Here is a 6039-nt window from a genome sequence, read left to right as displayed (position 1 = left end):
CTAACATGGGAAGGAAAATAGTTAATCAAGTCCAGAAAGCACAGAGAGTCCCATACAGGATAAATCCAAGGAGAAACATGCCAAGACACATATTAATCAAACTGTCAAAAATTAAATACAAAGAAAACATATTAAAAGCAGCAAGGGAAAACAACAAATAGCACACAAGGGGATCCCCATAAGGTTAACACCTGATATTTCAGCAGAATCTCTGCAAGCCAGAAGGGACTGGCAGGACATATTTAAAGTGATGAAGGAGAAAAACCTACAACCAAGATTACTCTACCCAGCAAAGATCTCATTCAGATTTGATGGAGAGATTAAAACCTTTACAGACAAACAAAAGCTGAGAGAGTTCACCACCACCAAACGAGCTTTACAACAAATGCTAAAGGAACTTCTCTAGGCAAGAAACACAAGAGAAGGAAAAGACCTACAATAACAAACCCAAAACAATTAAGAAAATGGGAATAGGAACATACATACCGATAATTACCTTAAATGTAAATGGATTAAATGCTCCCACCAAAAGACACAGACTGGCTGAATGGATACAAAAACAAGACCCATAAACATGCTCTCTACAAGAGACCCACTTCAGACCTAGAGACACATACAGACTGAAAGTGAGGGGATGGAAAAAGATATTCCATGCAAATGGAAATCAAAAGAAAGCGGGAGTAGCAATTCTCATATCAGATGAAATAGACTTTAAAATAAAGACTATTAGAAGAGACAAAGAAGGACACTACATAATGATCAAGGGATCAATCCAAGAAGATATAACAATTGTAAATATTTACGCACCCAACATAGGAGCACCTCAATACATAAGGCAAATACTAACAGCCATAAAAGGGGAACTCGACAGTAACACATTCATAGTAGGGGACTTTAACACCCCACTTTCACCCATGGACAGATCATCCAAAATGAAAATAAATAAGGAAACACAAGCTTTAAATGATACATTAAACAAGATGGACTTCACTGATATTTATAGGACAGTCCATCCAAAAACAACAGAATACACATTTTTCTCAAGTGCTCACGGAACATTCTCCAGGATAGATAATATATTGGGTCACAAGTCAAGCCTTGGTAAATTTAAGAAAACTGAAATTGTATCAAGTATCTTTTCCAATCACAACGCTATGAGACTAGATATTAATTACAGGAAAACATCTGTAAAAAATACAAACACATGGAGGCTAAACAATACACTACTTAATAACGAAGTGATCACTGAAGAAATCAAAGAGGAAATTAAAAAATACCTAGAAACAAATGACAATGGAGACACGATGACTCAAAACCTATGGGATGCAGCAAAAGTAGTTCTAAGAGGGAAGTTTATAGCAATACAATCCTCCCTTAAGAAACAGGAAACATCTCGAATAAACAACCAAACCTTGCACCTAAAGCAATTAGAGAAAGAAGAACAAAAAAACATCAAAGTTAGAAGAAGGAAAGAGAGATCATAAAGATCAGATCAGAAATAAATGAATACGAAATGAAGGAAATGATAGCAAAGATCAATGAAACTAAAAGCTGGTTCTTTGAGAAGATAAACAAAATTGATAAACCATTAGCCAGACTCATCAAGAAAAAAGGGAGAAGACTCAAATCAATAGAATTCGAAGTGAAAAAGGAGAAGTAACAAATGACACTGCAGAAATACAAAAGATCATGAGAGATTACTACAAGCAATTCTATGCCAATAAAATGGACAACCTGGAAGAAATGGACAAATTTTTAGAAATGCACAACTTGCCAAGACTGAATCAGGAAGAAATAGAAAATATGAACAGACCAATCACAAGCACTGAAATTGAAACTGTGATTAAAAATCTTCCAATAAACAAAAGCCCAGGACCAGATGGCTTCACAGGAGAATTCTATCAAACATTTAGAGAAGAGCTAACACCTATCATTCTCAAACTCTTCCAAAATATAGCAGAGGGAGGAACACTCCCAAACTCATTCTACGAGGCCACCATCACCCTGATACCAAAACCAGACAAGGATGTCACAAAGAAAGAAAACTACAGGCCCATATCACTGATGAGCATAGATGCAAAAATCCTCAACAGAATACTAGCAAACAGAATCCAACAGCACATTAAAAGGATCACACACCATGATCAAGTGGGGTTTATTCCAGGAATGCAAGGATTCTTCAATATATGCAAATCAATCAACGTGATACACCATATTAACAAATTGAAGGAGAAAAACCATATGATCATCTCAATAGATGCAGAGAAAACTTTTGACAAAATTCAATACCCATTTATGATAAAAACCCTGCAGAAGTAGGCATAGAGGGAACTTTCCTCAACATAATAAAGGCCATATATGACAAACCCACAGCCAACATTGTCCTCCATGGTGAAATACTGAAAACATTCCACTAAGTTCAGGAACAAGACAAGGTTGCCCACTCTCACCACTCTTATTCAACATAGTTTTGGAAGTTTTAGCCACAGCAATCAGAGAAGAAAAGGAAATAAAAGGAATCCAAATCGGAAAAGAAGAAGTAAAGCTGTCACTGTTTGCAGATGACATGATACCATACATAGAGAATCCTAAAGATGCTACCAGAAAACTACTAGGGCTAATCAATGAATTTGGTAAAGTAGCAGGATACAAATTAATGCACAGAAACTCTGGCATTCCTATACACTAATGATGAAAAATCTGAAAGTGAAATCAAGAAAACACTCCCATTTACCACTGCAAAAAAAAGAGTAAAATAACTCGGAATAAACCTACCTAAGGAGACAAAAGACCTCTATGCAGAAAACTATAAGACACTGATGAAAGAAATTAAAGATGATAGAAATAGATGGAGAAAGATACCATGTTCTTGGATTGGAAGAATCAACATTGTGAAAATGACTCTACTACCCTAATCAATCTACAGATTCAATGCAATCCCTGTCAAACTACCACTGGCATTTTCCACAGAACTAGAACAAAACATTTCACAATTTGTATGGAAACACAAAAGACCCCGAATAGCCAAAGCAATCTTGAGAACGAAAAACGGAGCTGGAGGAATCACGCTCCCTGACTTCAGACTATACTACAAAGCTACAGTAATCAAGACAGTATGGTACTGGCACAAAAACAGAAATATAGATCAATGGAACAAGATAGAAAGCCCAGAGATAAACCCACCCACATATGGTCACCTTATCTTTGATAAAGGAGGCAGGAATGTACAGTGGAGAAAGGACAGCCTCTTCAATAAGTGGTGCTGGGAAAACTGGATAGGTACATGTAAAAGTATGAGATTAGAACATTCCCTAACACCATACACAAAAATAAGCTCAAAATGGATTAAAGACCTAAATGTAAGGCCAGAAACTATCAAACTCTCAGAGGTAAACATAGGCAGAACACTCTATGACATAAACCACAGCAAGATCCTTTTTGACCTGCCTCCTAGAGAAATGGAAATAAAAACAAAAAAAGGGCTTCCCTCGTGTTGCAGTGGTTGGGAGTCTGCCTGCTGGTGCAGGGGACGTGGGTTCGTGCCCCGGTCCGGGAGGACACCACATGCCGCAGAGCAGCTGTGCCCGTAAGCCATGGCCGCTGAGCCTGTGCATCCGGAGCCTGTGCTCCGCAGCAGGAGAGGCCACAACAGTGATAGGTCCGCGTACCGCAAAAAAACCCCAAATCAAACCAAACCAAAACAAACACAAAGATAAACAAATGGGACCTAATGAAACTTCAAAGCTTTTGCACAGCAAAGAAAACCATACACAAGACCAAAAGACAACCCTCCAAATGGGATAAAATATTTGCAAATGAAGCAACTGACAAAGGATTAATCTCCAAAATTTACAAGCAGCTCATGCAGCTCAATAGCAAAAAAACAAACAACCCAATCCAAAAATTGGCAGAAGACCTAAACAGACATTTTTCTAAAGAAGATATACAGATTGCCAACAAACACATGAAAGAATGCTCAACATCATTAATCATTAGAGAAATGCAAATCAAAACTACAATGAGATATCATCTCACACCGCTCAGAATGGCCATCATCAAAACATCTGGCAACAATAAATGCTGGAGAGGGTGTGGAGAAAAGGGAACAGTCTTGCACTGCTGGTGGGAATGTGAATTGGTACACCCACTATGGAGAACAGTATGGAGTTTCCTTAAAAAACTACAAATAGAACTACCATATGACCCAGCAATCCGAATACTGGCCATATACCCTGAGAAAACCATAATTTAAAAAGAGCCATGTACCAAAATTTCATTGCAGCTCTATTTACAATAGCCAGGAGATGGAAGCAGCCTAAGTGTCCATCATCAGATGAATGGATAAAGAAGATGTGGCACGTATATACCATGGAATATTACTCAGCCATAGAAAGAAATGAAATTGGGTTATTTGTAGTGAGTTGGATGGACCTAGAGTCTGTCATACAGAGTGAAGTAAGTCAGAAAGAGAAAGACAAATACTGTATGCTAACACATATATACGGAATCTAAGGAAAAAAATGTCATGAAGAACCTAGAGGTAAGATGGTAATAAAGACAGAGACCTACTAGAGAAAGGACTTGAGGATATGGAGATGGACCTAATAGAGAATGGACTTGAGGATATGGGGAGGGGGAAGGGTAAGCTGTGACAAAGTGAGAGAGTGGCATGGACATATATACACTATGAAACGTAAGATAGATAGCTGGTGGGAAGCAGCCGCTAGCACAGGGAGATCAGCTCGGTGCTTTGTGACCACCTAGAGGGGTGGGATAGGGAGGGTGGGATGGAGGGAGATGCACGAGGGAAGAGATATGGCAACATATGTATATGTATAACTGATTCACTTTGTTATAAAGCAGAGACTAACACACAATTGTAAAGCAATTATAGTCTAATAAAGATGTTAAAAAAAACACAAACAAACACTACCATACGAAATCTATGGGATGCTACAAAAGCAGTTCTAAGAGGGAAGTTCACAGCCATACCGGCCTTCCCCAAGAAAGAAGAAAAATTTCAAAACACCTAACCTACCACCTAGAAGAAAACAAAACCCTATGTCAGCAGAGGAAAGGAAATAAAGATCAAAGAGGAAATAAAAGAGAGAACAAAGACAGATCAATAAAACCAAGACCTTGTTTCTTGAAAAGATTAAAAAAGAAAGAAAGAAAAATGACAAACCTCTAGCCAGGCTCACCAAGAAAATAAGACACAAATAAAAGAAATTAAAGGAGAAATAATTGATGCAACAGAAATATCAAAAATAAGAGATTACTTTGAGCAGTTACATGGCAACAAATTGAACAATGTAGAAGAAATGGACAAGTTTCTAGAAACAGGCTACAAAAGCTGAGTCAAGAAGAAACAGATAACTTGAACAGACTGATCATTTGAAGTGAAATCAAATCTAATAAGCATATTCCCTGCAAACAAGAGTCTAGGACCAGGTGGCTTCACTGGGGAATTCCAAACATACAAAGAACTTATACATATCTTTATCAATCTATTCAAGAATTGAAAGGAGGGAACACTCTGAAATTTATTCTATGAAGCCACTATCACCCTGACGCCAAAACCAGATAAAGACACTACAAAAAAGATTACAGGCCAGTATCTTTAATATAGATACAAAAGTCAGACAAGAAAAAGTAAAAGACATCCAAATCAGAAGGAAGAGGTAAAACTGTTATTATCTGCAGATGACATGACACTCTAGAGAACTTCAAAGTCTCCACATAAAAACTAATAAGTGAATTCAGCAAGGTAGCAGGATACAAGATTAATATACAGAAATCTGTTGCATTTCTTTACACTAACAATGAAATACCAGAAAGAGAATGTCAAAAAAATCCCATTTAGTGTCAGGTCAAAAAAATACATAGTGGGTTAACATACTTGTAAAAGCAGGATAACCACAAATCAAAAACATACAATAGACTCACAGAACACAAAAAGAACACAAGTACAATACAAAAGAAAACCATCAAACCACGAAAGTAAAAAAAGAAAATAGAAAGAGATATAAAATCAATGGG

The sequence above is a fragment of the Delphinus delphis genome, chromosome 4 (assembly GCF_949987515.2).
Source record: "Delphinus delphis chromosome 4, mDelDel1.2, whole genome shotgun sequence".
Taxonomy (NCBI): domain Eukaryota; kingdom Metazoa; phylum Chordata; class Mammalia; order Artiodactyla; family Delphinidae; genus Delphinus; species Delphinus delphis.
This window is presented reverse-complemented; position numbering follows the sequence as displayed.